Source organism: Vidua macroura, chromosome 5 (genome assembly GCF_024509145.1).
Source record: "Vidua macroura isolate BioBank_ID:100142 chromosome 5, ASM2450914v1, whole genome shotgun sequence".
Lineage (NCBI taxonomy): Eukaryota > Metazoa > Chordata > Aves > Passeriformes > Viduidae > Vidua > Vidua macroura.
The window spans coordinates 45,676,811-45,698,236 of record NC_071575.1 but is presented as its reverse complement, the minus strand read 5'-3'; the positions used below and the strand labels follow the sequence as shown (position 1 = coordinate 45,698,236).

At 38.1% G+C, this 21,426-nt stretch overlaps 1 protein-coding gene across 1 annotated transcript in view; it reads left to right on the top strand.

The window, feature by feature from the left end:
• The window catches only part of CNTN1 (contactin 1), a 214,698-nt gene that overhangs the window by 51,857 nt on the left and 141,415 nt on the right, over nt 1–21,426 (top strand). The window contains exon 2 of the mRNA XM_053978026.1: nt 7,213–7,256. The gene's annotated coding sequence lies outside the window, so the exon portion shown is untranslated. The remainder of the gene's footprint in view (nt 1–7,212; nt 7,257–21,426) is intronic.

The following is a 21,426-nucleotide window of genomic DNA, read 5'->3' as shown; positions in this document are numbered from 1 at the left end:
AATGATGTAGAACATGTAATTTTCTGCAATATTTTATTCTATTGATTCCAGTGGTAATTGAATATAAACCTTTTGGCAGCTCCCGGAACATTTTTATCAAATTTTACAGTGATGGATTGAAGGTCTCCATGTCCAGAGGTGAACAGGGTTGTTAGCATAACTCAGCCCGAGCTGGTTGAATGCACTTTTTAAATATTATTCTCGAGGATAAAAGATGATTTTCCTTTTGTGTACTAGGAGGAATATATTACAGGTCTTTGACAACCCTAAATTTGGAGGCCCTTGATAAATTGTTTGAGCTTGGTTCACTCTGGCAAACCTTTTTGATTTGATGCTTTTGGTTTCAGTAAATGCTTCTATTGCAGCTATTTTTTCAAACTGTCCCATTATCTTTCAGAGCAAATACAGTAGTGATACAATGCATGAAAATGAGTGAGTTAGTAAACGTGATTTTTTCCACTTCCTAATACATTTTGTGTGAAATAGGAAAGCGCTTTTCAAATCTAGCCTTAACTGGGCTCGTAGTTGCTCTGGTCAATGGTTAAGAACATCCTTGGTATTAAACACTGGATATACCACCCTAAGCTGAAATACTGATTGAAATACCTAATTCTGTAAAGATGTACACTTAAAATGACCTAGTGTACAGAGTGATCTCACTTGTGTGGCTGTTACTGCTTCTATGTGAATGAAACTTGTTCACAGGAGGGATTCTGAGTCATTTGTGCTTGTGAACAAGCTCAGATAAGAGCTATCTTGTGGTTTAACCCCTACAGGCCACTAAGCACCAGCAGCCTGGTAGGGTGGGGGTTAGAATCAGAAGAGTAAAAGTGAGAAAACTAGCGGGCTGAGATCAAAGCAGTTAATAGGTAAAGCAGAAGCTGTGCATGAAAGCAAAGCATACAAGGGATTCATTCACCACTTCCCCTGGGCAGGCAGGTGTTCAGCCATCCCCAGTAAAGCAGAGTTCCATCACAGGTAACAGTGACTGGAGCAGACAAACACCGTCCCTCCAAACATTCTCCTCTTCCTTCTCTTTCCCCCAGCTCTGAATGCTAAGCACAACACCACATGGTCTGGGATATCCCTGTGGTCAGTTGGGGCATCTGTCCTGCCTGTGTCCCCTCATAACTCCTTGTGCACTCCCAGCCTTCTCACTGATGGGGTGGGGTGAGACATGGAAAAGGTCTTGACTCAGGGTAAACTCTGCTCAGCAACAGCTAAAACATCCCTGTGTTATCAGCACTGTTTTTATCACAAATCCAAAACGCATCTCCATATCACCTACTGTGAAGAAAATTGATTATCCCAGCCATAATCAGCACATGCTAGAAGCGGGGACACCTCATAAAATCTTATGCATCTAATGCTCAAAGTATAATGTATAAGCAAAATCTGTGGCTGTCCAAACATGCTCATTGGATCACTGAAATCCAATAACTAATAATCTAGTTTTGTTCTTCAATGAACTGCCAATTTAAAGGTACATGAATGTCACCAAAGTCAGAACTTGAAAATATCACTTAACAATAAATAGCACAAAGTGAGTTTCTTTATGCTGAGTGTAGAATAAAATTTACTAATTCCTGCAACATACTGGCTCCCACTTAAAATATTCCAATATTTTTAGAAAAAATTATTTAAATGCCCAATTGTCAATAAATGGTATCTAGGTGGTGAGGGTAGCTATGAAATAGAGAATTTTCTTGGTTTTCTGGTGTTTCTTTGGCATTAAAATAGTATAGAAATGAGGAGGCTTGCAGTTTAGAGTGATTCTAACTTTTTCCCAGCTAAGACATTTGGAATACTACATTTCACACCCAGAGGATGTTACAAAGAGACGTTTAATGTTTTCTAGTGCTTAGTATGTGGTAGGATGGTAACTTACATAACTAAAGTTTATGTTATCACATGGTTTCTGGAACAATAGTAACAAAACAAGCTTCAAGAGTCTCTAGAACAAAGGGTAGTTTAATCAAAAAGAAGAAACTTTTGTGTCTTTGTCAAAAAGCAAGTACCTTTGGTTTCTGGTTTGTTTTTGTATTTTTAACCTCATTTTGTATTTATAGCAACAGAAATTCATACTTAGCTTGCCACAGGCAGATCTTTTTTGCTTTGCCAGAAGCCATTTCTGTCTTGCATAAAAAATGGTTTATGAAGGAGGTTTTGAACAGAATTTCATATTCTCCAATGGGTAACATCATTGCCTTAAAGTGATTAGTTAGAGATTTCTTAATACATGGACGGGATCTCCTCCCATATTGTTTGGAATAGACAATATACTCTTCAAATGCAAATAGTTATATTATTTCAATACTACTTTTATATGTTGGAAATCCTCTTAGCAACACTACAGCTAAATTACTGGTAGAATGATAATATAAAATAAAGGATTTGCTATTGAAAGTGCAGGCAGCATCCATGTGGTGTTTTTATAGGCTCAGTTTCTGAAGAAAGATTAAATGGTCCTGGTCCTGCATGATTACTTACTTGAATAAAATTCCTGATATGTAAATTTTTTCAGGATAAGAGCCTTTGTAATTTCCCAGGCAGGAACCGCATCTGTCTCTTTGCTTTGTGATACACCTCCAGTATGAATGAACTTACAATACTCAATTTTAATTCTTTGTGAAAGCAGTGACTTAAGCTTCAGCCCTAAGTTAAAATCAGAATAAAGAGGGAGCAAGCATTGCAGAGGCAGCTGGAAGTGTGGTTTTTTTTTTGACGCCTTTGGCAGTAGCTCTGCTGAAGGCAGGCAGGGCTCTGGTGCTCAGCCTGGGACTGCAAGGGGCTTACAGAGACAGAGGAATGCTGAGTGATGTGAGCAGCTATGGTTTATCTTTAGCTATAGTCTTTTAACTTTCTAATAAAAATACAGCTGTTATTTCAGTCCATCTCCTTACAGTTATTGATAGAGTTAATACACAGACTTTCTAGTATGTGTTCCATTGTGTACATTCACCCTTTCAGCATCCTTTGAGTCTGCAGCCTGGTGGTGTCAATACTTCTCAGGGACAACTGGAGGGGCAGATGAGTGAGGTTACGATGAATCAGTAGCACATCGGTGCAAGGACAAGTGGCATGCTAATGGTGGGGGGCCCTTACTGCCTTCTCATAAATCCACTGAGACATTTTTACTTCTTTTCTAGCAAGGTTGGCTTACTTGCACTTTGTAGGCACACAGTTTGTGGTAACTGGGAGTGGGGCGGTGGCCGAGCCTCATCCCTAATGGGCTACAGCTGTGAAAAGCAGGTAAGCAGCACTGAAGGCAATGGGACATGGAGTGCTCAGGTGAACTGACCGATCAGTATTGACCAATCAGGAAGGGGAACAGAAGGCACACAGCTGCAATGCATGAACATGAGGGGTATAAAAAGTTGGGGTAAAGAGCAAGGGTGGATGCTTGTAGTCTTCTGATGTGATGTTACCCTGTATGGGCAGATGCCTGAAGCCTTCTGATGGGGTATGGTGTTATTCTGCAGGGGTGCATGCTTAAAGGCTTCTGAAATTGTGTAGCAATAATCTGTATTGTGGACCTCTCAACTGCGGTATATGTGCTGTGGCATATGCTGCAGTAGTGCTTTCTCAATTGATTCCTGGTTCCATATCATACTTTTTCTTCTGTTTACTGCTGTCAAAACTGATTTTACGTCACTCACTCCTATATACTGTGACTTACGTTTAGTGGCTCATGCCTTTTGTATTTTCCTCTGTCAGTGCTGCACTTTGGGTTTTTTTCTAGGGTTGTAGATAATTCTGTGATTTTTTTTTTTCTCATGACACTACAGTTAATAGTTTATGAAGGAGCTGTCTCAATATTTGGCTTTTGGTGATTGGAATTTTTTTTATACCAATGCATACCTTCCTGTGAATGTGCCTGTTTTTCAGCTGACTCTAAGCCTGGCCTTCAGCATGTGAAGTGAGTTAAGTTAATGTCTGAGCTTAAGGAAGACTGGTATGACTTCTATGTGATAGTCCTAGAAAGAGCTAAGCTACATAATCTTTCTTAGCGTTTTCAAGCTTTTTTTTTTTTTTTTTTTTTGGTGTATGAAGGATATGTAGGAAGGGCCAAATGTGTGGGACGAAGAAAAAAGATATCTAAAGTGATTAGGTGGAAATGCAGAGGAGGGAGGGCATGGGAGGGTGGGAAATTATTGCTAGTAGTTTGACTAAAGCTACTAGAGAAATGTCTGAAGTCCTTACTATTCTGAGTCAGAACTGAAATCTTAATGCAATTTATACCTTTAGAAATGCTTTGTCTAATGTCTTGTACCAAGATTTTTTTTTTTGTGTGACAAACTAGCATATTGATTTTTCAGTTGAACCTTAATATCTCTAGGAAGGCAACAGCTTTGTGTATCTTTGAAACTTGGAACATCTAAGCTCCTGACATGCACAAAAAACAATGCATGTTTTTTATTAATGCAGGATTCTGCATACTGTATTCCTAGCCAGAAGCCATTCCTAAGTAGGTCACAGAGATACAAATATCTTTCTGATACAAACCAAGTAATTGTTTTTGAGCTTGTTAAAGTTCTTACTTTCCCTGTGTTTCTTGTCCATGCGTGATCTTTTGCATGGCATACTCCTCCTATAGTGTCATCCGCAATGTATTCATATATGTGATAAGTACTACAAAAGGGCTTTTCTCTGGGTGGAGGTTAATTTATAATGGCCTTTTTTTACCGTTGCTGTGCAGTCAGTGCCTGGTGCTGAATTGATGGGTTCTTCTGATTAGCGAAGTCTGAAAGTGGTGTTTTCAAGGTCTCCTTATGATTGCTTTGGCATTACTGAGTTCAGCAGTAAACTTTAGCCATCACAGCTCTGTCTTGCTTCACAGTGTGATTAAGGCTGAAGAAGTGAAGATGTTCTGAAATTCTGTGTGTTATTCGATAAATTTTCATCTATGGAGATTCATGCAAATCACTTCATTATCTTTTACAGCCCCCTGTGAATTGGAAAAGTGGGGTGAAACTGAAAAAAGTATTCTTCATTATGTTATGAGCTAAAATTATCAAATCCTATTTTCATGACACCTGATGCAGTATTGTGAATCCTTGTAAAATGAATACAATTGCTTTCCCAGATAACTCAGTGGCTTGATTCATGTACAGGTAGATGGAAATACTTTGAGTTCAGTGCTGTTCCTCAAATATGAAAGAGGAATATGGTTTGATGGCTTCCAGAGCTGTCTGTGGAAGATGCTTATTTAGTCACCAGGAGTGAATTTTGATGGAGCATCTCCTTTCCTTGCTGTGCCCTGGTATGTGGGCAGGGGAGCTGCTGAGCTGTGAGGACTAAATTTGCTGGTGATTTCTTTAACTTTTTTTTTCTTCTTACATTGCACAGTAGTCATAAGCTTTAGTTGAAATAAATAAATGTAAATCTTTTAACAACAAGTGCAAAGTTTGGTGTACAGTAAAGGGATGATAATATGGGGAAAGTTATAGAAAGACTATTGTTTAGTAGTGTTAGGTAGTTTCACTGAATATGGTAGTAAATAGTTCTCATGCCTTTGCTTTAGAAAAATGCGTGATTAGCCTAGAGACCTCTAATAAACAATTGACATTCTTAAAGTGCTTGCCATTTCAGAAAACCATTCAGAACCCTGATGCTGGATTTTTTCTGTTTTAATTTATTTTCCAACCCAGATAAACAATTCTGAAGCAAGCATGTAAACCTTTTTATTTAGAGCTGAAAGAATGACAGAATATATTATTCTGATAGTGTGTACTCAATAACTTGTTATTCCAAGAACTTCATACTAAAGATAAGTGTTTTTCTTGAAAACCAATCTTTAGAGTTACTGAGACTTCTGACCTTGCAAATACATACTAGGCAAGGAAGTGAATGGAGAATAAAACTTAGGCATGGCAAAGTGGCTCTTTTTCTGTCTGTGTCTCCATAAGTGTAGTTAAAATTATTAAAATTAGTTTTATGCACGTATTCTCAGTAGTAGTTTACAAGGAGGTAGAAGTAATAAACTTTTATAGTTGGGAAATACTGTGATATTCTGTGCATGTCAGCAGCAGCAGAAGGATTAAGCCCAGGTGTCTTAACATGTACACTAACTGACCTATAAACAGGGGGAAGGGATGAGCCTGAAAGTACAGTCATAGTCTTCCTCTCTTAGTACAGTGCAAAGTAGTACAGTAAATCAGAGTGCAAGAGCAACAGAGTAACAAGCACACCTTTACTAACCTACCTACTGAGTAATACAGCTTTGGAGCCTGAGTGCCTGGATTATTATGGCACTCATAGAAGTAGCAATTGGACTTTATACATCTAAAATAATTTTACATCTTGCATATTTAAATCATTGAGCTTTTCGCTATGAATACAAATTAAAAATCCTATTTATATAATATGAATGAACTACAGTTACAAAAGGAAATACATAGAGAGATAGGAGTGAGCTGAAATATTTTCCTTTTATGTAGCAAACTTCTGAAGTGAGTTCTCTGTATTATGCAATGGTTGGGGTTGCTGTAGATCTTGGAAGCATTTGAAAGTTGCAAGTAGTGCCACTATAATGTAGTTCCTACCTTGTTCCACTGATCAAGATATATAGTGGATGTTACTCCGAAACTCCTAAGGGAGGCAATTGAGATTTGGAGGTAGTTTGACAGTATCTACAGCTGTGAATCAGAAAAGAGTTGGGATAAACAAGTAATACCCAAAGTTGTGTGTGCTTTTCTTTTTTCTGGAAGAACATGCCAAAATTTGATGGATGGAGACAAATATAAGAAGGGGTCAGAAGAGATACAACAGAGGGAAGAATTGTGTTGGACAAAGCAAGAGTTTTGTGATAGTATGTGTCTGAGCAGGCATCTCAGTGTAATTTACTTCAGGAGACAGCTCGAGGTTCAAGTGTTTCTGATCAGGTGTTAATAACTTGAAAACATAGCTAAATCTTCACCCAGGCCAATTTGTAAAGGAAGCCTCTAATAGCTTGTTGTGAAGTAATCAGGAAAAATAAAACCACACAGGTTTACTCTGCTTTTAATTTTAGTACAATGTTATGGGTATGTCCTATTTTTATACAAAAAAGTGACTAACTGGAAACCCACATATTTATGAATCCTGGAAACTTCTGAGAGAAGCTGATTGTATGACAATGTTATGAAAATATGCATAACAAATTCTGACAAATGGTAACTGAAAATCTGAGGATTGAGCAAACAACTGAACCCTGTTTTTATTCATTTCTAGATACTGACTCTGGATCTGCAGAGAAACAGTCTACCGTATTAGAGGTTGGTGACTTCTATTTTTTCAGCTCTTGCATACAATTTTAAAGTAATCTTTCTGAGAGGCTCAATCTTGGTGTCTTTGACTGATATATTGATGAGCTGTTTTGTTGAATGTTTTTGTAGGACTGGACCCAAGGGATCTGTGTAATATAAGCAAATTACACTAATTCTTCACATTCATTACGGTTTGGGTTTTTTTGTGAAATTCCTCCTTGCATTTCTGTTTCATATACTGCTTCAGTTAATTGTAAATTTACAAACAAATCAGTGTAGCTCAGACTTAAGTTTTTAGTCATCCTTAGCTAACCTGTCTGACAAATAGCCCAAAAATCTCCAGTTTTACAGTTTTAATTCATTCTTAGAGAGTCAAATATCTATCTGTATCTTTCGTCCATTTCCAAAGTACTAAGACATGATTTTTTGTGTATATGACAGTATGTGGATTATATGCTGGTTCATTAATATATATTGTATAGTATGTATTGTATAGTATGACATGACTGTTCAATGCTGATGAAATGGGATACATTTTAGGAATTATTTCAGTCTTTGGACCTTGATTTGTCATATAATTTCTGGAGAGACCTAACTCATCTGTTAGGCTGTTTTTATTTACATTCTAGAAAACTGGTTTCTTCACTAACAAAGATGTAAGTGCAGCTTATTAATAGTTATTTGTGATTCCAGTTGTCTCATCAGAGTTCTGGAAGTTTGGCAATGTTTTTCTATTTGTATTATGAGTATGATATCATGCCTCACTGTATTAGTTCCAGTCCTTACACAGCTGTGCTTGGGCTTTTAGTATGAATCACATATAAGTGAAGCTTCTTATTAGCCAGATATGTTGGAGCCATTAGCATTTCTGAAACTTGCAGCAAATGCACACTGCTGCAAGTAGATGTTCATAGGGCTTCTGCCCTCTGTGCTTACAAGGGCATCATTTTTTCTGTGGGACAAGTGTTTGAGACAGATCTTTCATTTCTGAAGCCTGTTCCCTATCTGAGATGAGATCTGTGAAATTGTTCGCACACTCCTTTTCTGTCTGAGAGAGTTTATCCACCCTTGTTGCATTGTTCCTCACACTCAATTTTCCAAGTACATTTTATACTTTCCTTACCAATAAGCCCATAACTGGCATGGCACATGCTGTTACTCTCTTATTTAAAAAACTGCTTATTTTTCTGTATAAATGAGCTCATGATCCCGGGAGCAGCTGGACATACCTGATGCTTTTTGTCTTCATTGAAAATGGCCACAATCTCCTGCTGTTTCTAATTTATATCATCAGTAAATATGAATATTACTTTTATTCTTTCCCCAGAAAAAAAAGGGAAAATGAAGAACAAAGGTCCTTACAGAGGTGTGGAAGGTGTAAGTGCAGGAGTGTGCACTTTGCTGCAGTGGCAGAGAGCATTGCTTAATCTCTGCTGGGAGATGCACCTGCCTGCAAGCTCATCGGGCAGTGCTGTGGGTCAGTGCAGCTGCACTGAGCCACAGGTCAGGTGTAATGTAATTCAGTACTTTCCCCCAGGGAAGGAAGCAGCTGGGAGTAAGCCACTTGTGTCCTGCACAGCTCTCTCTTGAGCTCCTGGAATGTAGAGATAGAGCAGGTCACATGCTAAGCATATAGCTCTGATCACCATTTTTAGTCAGTGTCTATCATGTAAAATGCCAGAGGCTGGTAGGGCAGTACAGCTGGAATGCAACACTGCAGCCTCCCTATTACTCTCTGACCTTATGGGATTAGCCAGTGTTTGTAGGATCTGCCAGTCATTCATGTTTGTTCAGGTCTGGGAGAGATGCTGAGCCATGTTGAGCTGCTGTAGAGGAGCACTCTCTGGCAGAACTCAGCACTGGGGCCAAGGCTGCAGGGAAGTGGCACAAAGTGCCTGTTGTGTGCCTCTCGGTGTCTGACTCGGAGACATGGTTCTGTGATAAGACCAAGCACAGTAGTTCTCATGTATTCGAAGAGGTTGAGATGCAAGTATATAATTATTCAGGTATTCAGCAGAAGTAATGCTGGTGTGTTAATTATTGCATAAGCTGTAGCATCTCATCTAGAAATCTCTTTGAGGTATGCTATGAGCTAATTAAATATCCAGACATTCAAAACTAGTGCAATATAGTTGTATTTCTGTGCAGCAATGGAGTATCCTCCTCATTGCAATGCTTCTAAGCATGAAAGATTCTGTCTGGTTATAACTGTTCCTTCACACTAAATACTTGTCAATGGTCTTGCAGAATTCCTTTGGATATTTTTAAATGACAGGTCCAACAAGCCTTTCCCTGGAAAGGCCTTCATAGGATGGATTCTGCTTATGATATATTAATTTCTATATCTATGCATGTGCCTTTTATATTGGAGGCACGATTTTCAAATTACTGAAGTGTTTTAAGATGCTCTTGATAAAGGCCTAAGCAAAGTATAAAGGCCAATCTGTTTTCCACATAGTAGATTGTTGTTCAAGAGTTTGTGCCAGCCGGTACAGAGTGCAATCATTCCTCTCAAGAGAGATGAATTACTCAACTGCCTCAGCTTCTGCTGATCCACATTCTTATTCTTGTACTATTGGAGTGGTCTGCTCCTCTTGTGGAGCAGACTGGCAGAAATGTAAAGGTCTAGCATTGTCTTCTTGATAAAAGATCTTCACCTGGGAGCTGTTTTGGATATGCACCAGTTTTCCCAACAGTGCAGTTAATTGTGCTTTTGAGATTTTTCTGTTTAAAAGCAAACCAACAGATTTTTTTTCAATAGCACTGTGCACAGCAATATCTTACAAAACTGCTGCAAACTTGCAGAAATTGATTGATACACTGATACATTGCAACAGGCCAGGTAATTTATCTTGCCATTTTTCTGTTGAGAAAATTTTGTTTATTATAATTTACTCAGGTGTTTGACACAGTAGGGACTGTGAAAAGATGAAGTATGTCCAGCTAAGATTGCCTGAATCAACTGTATTTGTGTTTTCAACTAATTTTCTTGTGAAATAGGCAGGACTGTGCCTTCAACATTTGATTTTTTTGAAGTTTTTATTTAATACATGCATACTTCAGTATAGTTACTGTTGCAGTTTCTTAACATGCCTGAGTATTTTTCCACCCTACTTGGGGTTAAAATGTGACTGGTATGTTACTGAAAGGCACCTCCCAAGCGCGACTCCCACTAGCAGCAAAATCCTTTGACTTTGGCAGGACAGTGTGGAAGCACATATGCAGCTCTTGCAAAACAGCGAGTACAATCATTATCAAACCAGCAGCAAATACTGAGTGTCAGGCATAGATACTTAGGGGTGTCCAGAGAAGTCTTTGCTAGAGTGGACCACAAAAGCCAGTATCCTTGGAGGAAAAACAGTAACTGAACTAACAGAGATGGTGTATACAAGTTTCCAAAATAACCCACAAGATCTTCATTTGCAAAAGAAAATCAAACTATATTTTGCTTAGAAGAAGCACTGTTTGCATGAGCAACATAATTTATTGTAGCTTAGGAGCAGAATACTTGCAGATGCTCAAAGCATTTCCTTTGCTCATGTGTCAACACTCTGCACTCCCTAGGCAGAGCCAATGGGAGGAAGATTGAGATATTTGTCTAGTCAACCTCTGGAATTGATTCTGGGGTCAAACACCACCTCCTTTTGTTGGGAAAGGAAGATCTGTGTCAGGCACTTAGATCACAAGTGTGGTGAAATCTATTTGAATCAGGGCAAGACATTAATGGACTTTTATGTGTTGCCAGTTTTCCCAAGTAAATAAAAAGTGATTCATATGGATGAAAATAGTGAGCCAAATGGCCTTGCAGGACTCTTACATCTTTGATATGTAAGCTTTTGCTTTGCATCAAGAACAGTCTGTGTTTTTCTTTGTAAAGAGACTAAGTCTACAAAACAGTGCTTACTGGACCTTCCAATAAATATGCAAAGCAGTTGTTACTTGTAGATTTTAGGATCCAAAAGCAATTACTAGATAGTTGCAGACCACACAACCTTTCCTTGATATAGACATTAACTTGAAATGCATGGGTTTCTTTTAAATATCTCAGTAAGATGTTCCATTTTTTGATAGTTGCATTATTAAAAATGCTCATTCACTAAAAAGCAACTCAAGAGATCACAGATTAATGTTTACACTACAGACTTCTTTAACAACAGGCTGTATGAATGCCGCCCAAAACCATTGCAGATAGTATGAAATCTGTTGATATTTGTGAAGTGTACAATTTCATCTTAGCTTTCTTTTGAATAATCCGATAGGTTAAAGTTCTTTAGGTTGTGCCTGAGGCAAGTTTGACAACTGTGACTAACAGAAACTTTTAATTTGGTCTTAAATATTCTTTTAAAGTGTTGATTCAAGGACTAAATGCAGAATGCCAGTAATGACTTCAGTAATATCATGTACTGTTTTAATTTTACCAAATACAAAAGCAGAAATTATATATTCATTCTAAGAATATGTGCTAGTGTGTAATTCTCCTGTTTATCACTTCAAGGATGACTAAAACTGCAGACTAGAAGTGCACCTTCAGCTGGTTTCCTGGTCCTTGCTGAGTTTGCTTGAGAGCCTTTTGGGATATAGCTCTCTATTTTAAGATAAGATTTCATGCTTATTCTTCAAAATAATACCATTCTAAAATTGAAAAATTGCAGAAGCATAGTACTTTGTAACTGAGAGCTGGACAACAATCTGATCCATACATTAATTATAAATGACTGAATAGTGAATACCTGATTTTGCAGATGAGATATAACAAATTGCTGAGTTACATGTGTTCTGTTAATCCTGCATCATGGTAGTTTAAACAGAAGTGCTGCTAATAGTTCCTTATCTCTTTTTAATGGCATCTGTGTACTCCTACATGTTTATACACACATAAATGCATACACACAAACAGGAGAGGTTTAAATGCAATTGTTCTCTTCTGGATGATACCTGTTTTAGTCACTCCCATGGATGCGTTAGGATGGGATATTTGATTGCTCTCACAGAATAAGCTTCAGAGAATCTCAAGAATCATCTTTGAAGTATTTGGTTAATACAGAGTGTATCCTGGCTTCTGTTTTAACCTTTGAAAGTTTCTCCAAAACTTATCAGCATCTCCGTTGAAATGCAGGGCATTGAAAATGCCAGAATATCAAGATTTAAGGAATTGTGTCTGCAAATTAGATTAGATCACTCACTGTGATACTGCTGAGGTAACATAGAAAATATATTAGTTGAAATAATGGTGTGAAGAGTTCAGTTTTTGGGTGTGCATCATATGTGGTGAGGAGAGAGACCATCTGCTGTCTACTCTGTGCTGCTCTGGTGAGGAGAGCCGTGTGGGGAGCTGATGGGAAAGCAGTGAGTCTGTTTTGGCCGCAGCCAGGTGGGCTGTACTCCCAGGAGATAAGCTATGGGATAGCTAATGGATCAGAAAAGTGGCTTCCACAGCTGCAGGTGATACTGGTGTTAGGTGGATTGGCTGATGTTCTTGATAGACTTGAGTCTGCCATCACCAGAGTCTGCATCACTGCAGAGCACTTCTGGAGAGGCAGTCATGTTTTTCATCTGCGTAATGGCAAAGGAAATCTGCTCTGCCAAAAAAATATTGCTAGAGGTAATCTTCTCTGCAGAAACAAGAGGGGTGGTGGCCTACAGGGTCGTCTTGTTTTTTATGAGGGATAACTTCATTTTGAAACTTGAGTTTGTTTCTAGAGCTCTGTCTAAAATAGGTATTCAAAGTATGAAGTTGTACAAGGTGATGTATGTATACTGCTGAGGTATACAAACTGATTTAGATGACCCAAGTGCTTCCTATCTCTATTTGTCTGTTGAGGTTTTTTATTTCCTTCTCTGCCTTTCCATTTTACCCTCTTTTTCTTAGCTCAGTTTTCTCTTTCTGTCACTGTTTCAGTCCTTCTGGAGTAACTGCTTCCAGTGAAATCCAGTCCTCAATTATCTGACACAAGAAAAAAAAATTAGGCCACTAAACTCCCACCAACTATTATTCTCTTCACTTGGGCTTGTCTAAAGAAGGCAAAGAGGACTGAAAGTAAGGGCTCTTTAACCACATCTATCCTTTACAGATTCCTACCAGTCTGTTTATAACCATAGCAAAAAATTATTGAATATAGTAATCTGTGAGTAATTTACTTCCATAAAAAATTACAGGTGTGGAGCACTGAGGGTGACAAACTCATCAGCTACCATCTCTCTACCAGGTCTGCACAGGGAAAAATGAAAATGGCCAGCAAATTGCTTTATGGCCACAGACTTGATTGCATCTTGAAAATGTTCCTTCTTCTGTTTCGCAACAGAGTTTAAACATGAAATTATTCTTCTTAATTAAAGTGTTCTTCTATAGCCACAACATGCATTGGAGTTAATAAAGGATTGAAATGAAACTATAATAGAAACCAAGAACAATGGTCTATGTTTCATTTCATGGTGGATAAGTAAAGTCAGCCTTATTTCTATTTCATTTATATTTTGAAGTTCAAACTCGGGTGAAAGCTTATGATTAAAGTCTCCCTCTTGCTTAGGCTGTTGAGCACTGCTCACTTTTGTGGCTGCATGCATATCTTAGGTATGTTCCAGTTTTGTCTGTCTGTGCTTTTTTGTGCCTGCCACATTACTTTACAAAATTCCCATAATCGGTTTTTGCAATGAAATTCAGTTGAGCAATACTGAATCAACTGGTCACGTTCACAAGAATGTGAAGAGTGAAAATTATGGTATTGCCATTTCAGGCCTATTGTTTAGGAAGCTCAAGCATTAAATTAGGTGCTTCAGTAGACCACATGTGAGTTATTAAGAGTACATTCCTGAGCTACATTAACTTGCTGTCAGTTACCTGCCTCCTGATAACCAATTCTTAGAGAACTTGTCTTGAAGATAATATTTAAGGTGGGAGATGCAACCTGTGTATTTCTGATCTCTCTTCCCCTTGTTTTATAGAAAATGGAAAACAATACTTTTCAAAGTGAGTGATGTTTGTGCAGGCTGGGAATATGTCTGTGTGAATTTGGTGTTGGTTCTGCGAGCAGCATCTTTATCACAATCTCTGTTTTGACAGGAGGCTTTCATTTAGCTTTTTATAGTCATTTCATAAGAGGCATTTGCATGTAATAGCCAAACTGCATCTGGGAAATTGTGACAGGAGCAATCAGACTGTGGATGTTTTTACAGGTGAAACAAGCAGCTGGTTGCCAGCAACATGGCTCAGCCTCACAGAGTAGGGCTGGGAAGCGGAACCTGGAATTCTTCATGAGAAGTGCAGAAACCAGGATGTGTCAAAGGCTTTTTCAGAGGCTTTCCCTGAATGGAAAACACCTGAAGCAAACAAGGAGTGTTATTTGTCCAAAGTGCTCAAACCAAATGTGAACTAGCTGTTCCTCAGGGATGTAACTAAGAAGGTAATGAACAGTCATGTAGGTTGTAGGAAGGAAATACTTAGGTAGCTCTGGATCTTAGTGAGCAGAATTTCAGAGACTTGAGATTCTGGTGAAAGCCAGCTCTTCTATGTTATTCCATGCCTTCCCCAAGGAAGGCACGGAAAAGACAGCAGTAGGTTGGGCAAGACATGAATCCTGTTTGACCTTTACTTTCAGTACAGAGTAAAACTAATGCTTCTTTATATTCATCATACAATTTAAGCAAGAAGTAGAAGCTGTGAAGACTCATGAGTGAGCTAACAGAACAGCTCTTGGAGCTGGCTCATGAACCACTCCAGCCCCTTGCTCTGACTGGTTTAGGCACAGCCCTGGGGCTGTCGTACCAACCACTGTCAGTTTGTACTCTAGCTCTTCAGCCTTGGAGTTGTGCAAGGATCAGCGTATCTCAGCACCCATTTAGATTGGTTTCTATTTTGATGAGAACCTACAGCTGAAAAAAAGTATCATGAATACAATTCAAATACTTTTGGAGACTTGCTTCACACAAGGACACATCATATATATAAATTATGGTGTGCAGAGTACATATAAAATTCAAAATAAACATTTTAGGATATACTTTTAATGCATATTTAACTACATTATGACTGTCTTGTTACATAACTCAAATTTTATAAGCTAATGAAATTTTAATAGAGCTTGTACTGCCAGCACTGCTAATGTAATGGAACTTTAATTTGATATAACATTTTACTGTTTCCAAAAGAAACAAGGATTGTGCAACTGCTTTTTGCCTGTCAATCCTCTACATCAAGTTCTGAACTGTTGTACTAACCCCTGCTAATAGGAATGAGGTTTTCTGCAAGCCTTGAAGAGAATTAAGTTCTTACAAGTTTCATGGTGTCTGTGGCTCAGTAAAGAAGAAAAAACCCAAATCAGTGCCCTCCTGAGTGGAAAGCTGTTACATATTTTCCTTGGCAGCAATCAACATGTACATACTCTGGGCTAAGTACAGCAGGTGGTGTCTCCTGCCCAAAAGAGATGTCAGGAAGTACATGTGCTGGGAGAGAAGCTGAAATAATTTTGTTTAAGAAGCATGAGAGAAGGACTTCAGTTTGTAGGAAATCTTGCTTTATTAAACCTGTTGACCACAGAACAAATACTTTTTTTTTTCATTTCACCATTCATGTTTCAGTTTTCAAGTACAGAAATTACTGAATTCACCAACAATGCAGTTTTAGACATAAGATGCCTCAGAGATGAAAATGAGTGGAAAATTGAGTCTCTGTACATCTATGCTTAATGCAGCTAGAGCTATTTTGCTTCATATTTTATCTTTAGAATTATTAGCTGTGAGCAATTTTTTTTTTGTTCTCTGACTGTAGTCTGAGATACAGCTCAGCTGTCTGATGTACAGCTTCAGAAATACTTTTGTCTGGTCTTTCAATAGATTAACATTAGTCCTCATTAAGTGTCACTCCAGAAGACCATTTAAAAAAAAGACTTCTGTATGGAGGCACAATGTATTCAAATACTTCACCACTGATGTTATTTTGAGAGCTAGTAATTTATGGTCTTATTTTCACTACTATCAATATATTTACTTTTACTGTACTGTGACAAAAGGATTTGACTCCTATGAATAATTCCTAAAAGGAAAAAGCATAACATTAGTTCAGAAGTTTTGCTTTTATAAAAGCTGTAATCGCCTTTGGCATCAAGCCAGAACAAAGAAAAGGAAATCAAATAATGCACCTTATCCAGGCTGAGTGAAGAAAAAAGCTTAATGAGTGCTGTAAAGTTTGTTAAATTTGACATCTGAGTGACTGTCAGATTTAGATTCCCAAACTGGGGAGATGTGACTACCACTGACCTGCTCTTGTCCTTCTTGAGTCATCAGTGTGCCAGACAGCTCATCAGAGAGCCTGTGGTTAGGCAAGGGACACAGAAGAACTTGTATTGCACCTAGAGGAGATCAGTTTTAATAAAAATAGGAATACTTTGAATGAAATGTGAATAAATAGTGTGAAGAAGAGGGCCTAGGCTCAAAACCAAAGGTAAATGATCTGTCAGCGTAAAGACATAGAAGCATCTGGAAAAGTTTAGACAATACCTTCAAAAATATGAATAGGTAGACATTTTAGACAAATATTTTAATGCACAGGTGAACTGTTTTGCAAAGTAATTGTTTAGGACAGTTCATTTTGCAGATGAAAAACTTCCACTGAAGGTATAATTGGAGAACTACAATTAGATCAACAGAAGTTGACCATCTGTATACAAAGTTCCACCTAATTTTTCAAATAATATTAATAAAGAAGTGACAGTAATCCAATTATTTCAAAAGTATTTTAAAATTAATAAAAGGGAACATATTTTGCAAAATTATGCATTGATGTTATCATGTCAGTTTATTATCTCTAAAGAGGTTAACAAAATTCCAAAGGACTGCCAAACATTATTGATAGCTCTGATAGAGGGTAAGAGAAATAGATTTCTTTGTGCTTAAGGATATAAGGTTAGAAAAGGTTAAGGAAAAAAGGTGTTAATTGTGGAAATGCAAACACTTTTCTCTTTAGGCTCCTAGTTGCTGCTCTTAGGATGTTGGAGTAGATTAAGCTAAGCTTTGGATGCCTGCAGCATTTTTGCCATCTATGATATGCTCCGAAATCCTGATCTTGGGACATATGCACACTCCAGCAGTCTTCACCTGTCAGACTTTTAATTTAGAGGGTCTCCTTAAATACAACATGGCTTCTTTCCAGCCTTGATATGTTAGGAAAGTGATGCACCTTGACAGGAGGGGGAGAAGAAAAGGCAGTAAATTGGAGTTATCATCTCAAATTAGAACATAGCTGGAGTGTGGCATATAATGTCAACACAGTCACAAAATAGGGAATATAGTTTGTTTTGTATGAGCCAGCCTAAGCAATGCCATGGCATGTTCAAGATGTTTAATATGTTTGTGCCATCAGTGCAGATGTTAGGTAAGCTCATAGGGTAACAACCACATCAGGTACTGGGCTCTACCTGTCCTGGGGACAGGTCACCTGCTGCTGCTTCCAGATAGCTGAGTCCATGGCATACACATAAACTTCATTGCCTAGGCTGTCACCTTGTTTTTCTACATGAAGCATTTATGTCAAGTCTGGGAGCTGTATAGAAGTGCATATAATTAGTGAAATGTCCTTCACTGGTTGTGTGGGGGTTTTTTGCTTCCATTTGGTTTCTGAAACATCTAGGATTAACCTTCAACTGAATGAGTCAAGCAATCCACTTATGTTCCACTAGCAGTGCACTGTATTTTCAGCAACTCAAATATAATTTGTTTTAGTACAGTTAATGATATGTGTAATCATATTTTCTGGTACTAAGCTATATGTAATAGAGTTGAAATAGCATGCAGCATGTGAACCTTAAAATGGCCTTTACATCTTCCCCAAGTTTCCTGCTTCCTCAGTATGATGTCCTTTTGTTCTGATTGTTTTATATGCTCCAGGTAGACAGAGGGAGATGGTATAAAATAAAAGGTTGGTATTGAAATAAAAGGTTCTAAGTATGTAATGTTTTAAACCCATCAACATTACTTTAGGAACATCAATAATCTAAGTGTAAAGGTAGGTGTGAGGGCTAATTGAAAACGTGTGTTATATACATGGGAAGTGGATAGTGGGAGATGGGTGTCTCCAAATGCGGGACACTGGGATGGAACCTAGTGGTCACTAGCTACTCGGGGAGAAGAGAGGTAGGAACCTGCACTTAAAATCTGGTAGGTTACAATATAAAATTGTCTGGAACATGAACAAAGTATTTGAATTGAGATTTTATGTGAAATTTGTCATTGTGTTTCATTCCTAATTATGCTAGATTAAATTAGAAGGAGAAATCTCTGTCTAGCTTAGTGTAAGAGCCAAGAGGTGTGTAGGCAGGGGTTTTACTATCAGATAGTGCTGATAAATTCACTGGACTCTATACATAAAATTAAATGTTTAAATATATAACTAGAGAATATAATTGGTCTGAATAAGAGCAAAAGAAAAAAAGTAAAAGGAGAGCGTGATCATATGTTGTAGAATAAAAAGGCAGCAAATTGTTCATGTTGTTATCAAAAACTCCTGACAATTTATTTGGTTTCTTCAGAATTCATTTTGCTGCAGTTAAATGCAGATTAGATTTTATTATAGAAATTCAGATACTCTTCCTTGTTTTCCTGGTTGCTGGAAAAAAAATAAAGGAAGGTATGTGCTTCCAAAAAGCCTCATCTAAATTTAAGGCTGAACACTATGACTGGGGATATTTTGTAAATTTTTAGTGTACTGAAGAAAGTCTTTCGTCAAAAGAGAATATATTTCCATAATATATTTCCATAGGGGACTCCAAAGAGGTGCACTGCTTTTTTTAAGCAGGTGGGTTAGATAGCTTTTGGGAGTCTTGATATGTTGTGACAAGCTCACAGCCTTAGAGGCAGGTATTCTGCACCGGGTAAGATAAAAAGGGTTGGATCCCATCATAGAATCACAAAATTGTTTGTGGAGGGACATTAAAGATCATCTAGTTCCAACTCCCCTTCCTCCAGCAGGGATACCTTCCACTAGAGCAAGTTACTCAGAGCCTTATACAATCTGACGTAGAACACTTCAGGGATGGGAAGTGTTTTCTCTGCCCAGTTTCTCTGGGCAACCTGTGCCAGTGTCTCACACCCTCACAGTAAATGATTTCTTCCTAGTATCCAATCTAAACCTACCCTCCTTCAATTAAAGACCATTCTCCCTTGTTCTGTCACTACATGCCCTTGTGAAAAGTCCCCTTCTTGCTTTCTTGTAAGTACCTTTAGATACTGGGAGGCACTAAAAGATCTCCCCAGAGTCTTCTCTTTTCCAGGCTTAACAGCCCCAACTCTCGTAGCCTGTCTTCATAGGAGAGGTGCTCCAGTGCTGTAATTAACTTTGTGGCCCTCCTCTGGACTTCTTCTGACAGGTCCGTGTCCTTCTTGTGCTGGGGACCCCCGAGCTGGACACAGTGCTCCAGGTAGGGTCTTAACAGAGAGAGTAGAGAGGTGGAATCGCCTCACGTGGCCTGCTATCATGCCTGTTTTTTTATGCAGCCCAGGATATGTTTCACTTTCTGAGCTGCAGGTATACATTGCTGGCTTATATTGAGCTTTTTGTCCAAAAACATTCCTAAGTCTTTCTCCCCAGGGCTAGACTTGATCTATTCTCCAGAAAGATTGCAGAGGCTTGGCAGTTTGTCCATGACGACTGTGATCAGCTCCTACCCAGTCCAAATGTCACCAAGATGTTAAATAAAATGTTTTTCAGTGTTTCTTCCTTTTCTTCCATAAATTGCAACTGAACATCCAGTTACCCACCCCAAGTCTTTATTTCTGAAGGAGCTTTTGCAACTGTGTATTAGAGAATGTGAGTAAACAAAAAGAAAACACATTTCAAAATCAGATGTGGGAAATCTTTTTCAGGATTTGGCTTCAGGTCAGACACTTAATCTTGGCCTTAAGTACCAGATATGGACCCTGTGATCATCTGGCTCTTTGCTGTATGTTTGTTTTAAGAGTCCTTGGCTCCATAATCAATCTTTTTCTTCTAAATTAGTTTCTGTAAAAGTTCTTCATTTTACTTGGTAGTCTCCTAGCAGAAAGCAGCTCCTTGGAGAATGCATGATAATGGTGTAATATTGAGGCAAAGTTTTGGCAGGATTTCGTGGACTACTTTTATAATGTTTCTACTTGATTTTCCCATTATAGTCTTAACAAAGCTAAGATTATCTTAAGCATGTCAGTCCTGTTTAAATCCAGTTGGTTATTTTTATTATGAATATTAACATTTTAAAGTGCTTTGCTGGACTGGGGCCCAGATAATTGTTATATCTTCCAAATTAAAGCTTCCTTGATCATCATAATAAGGGAATTATAGTAATAATTATTAATGAATAGTATTACTGTGTAAATTCCCCTGTGAGTCTAACTGCATATAGGAATTAGAGCATTGGTTCCAGTAGTTTATAAATGTGCCTTAGCAATCTTACTGCAACTTATTTACTTTCTTGCTTACCAATAATTATTTCTATTTCTGATAAAAATAAATCCTTTGTGACTTGGAGGTGGACTGTTTGGATCACATGGGAGTAGATAATAAATCTTCAAAATTCTCCCTGTTGAGGAAAGCAAGAAAGTCTAAGCAGTCTAAGTTGACCTTTAAAAGGTAAAAATCTTTCTTTCCAAATCTAGGAAGAAAAGCAGCAGAGAAATCAGGAGCCTTCAAATGTATCTTGGATCTAGGTCTTTGTGTTAGTGAAAAGGAGAATTTGAGAATAAAAATGAATTTACATAGTAACAAAACCAAGGCCAGATAATTTTGACAAGCTATTCCTACTTTTCAGTAAGCATTTCTATGGCTCATTGAGGTGAACCTAGAAGAGAAGTGGTAGCACTCTAACACACTTGGTCTTTCCTGGTGGTCTATGTATCATTGATTCTTGACTCTCCATTGTGATAAACATGCAGGGAAGAGTCTTTACTGCAAATATGCATTGCTGTCAGTGGCAGTTTTGAATGCTGAAGCAGTCCAGTGCAGATCTCATTTTGCTTGCAAGGAGTGGTATTTAGGAGACTTTTTAAACTTTTATTTTAATAAGCCTAGGATAATTGCAAGGAAACTTCTGGATGTCAGCAGCTAGGAGAACTCGTATATTTTCTTCATCCACTTGGATGATGGAGAGCTGATGCTCTTTCTACTAGTAGCTGATTCTGATAAAGTCCAAGGCGTGGGTGCCAAAGTTATGATCAC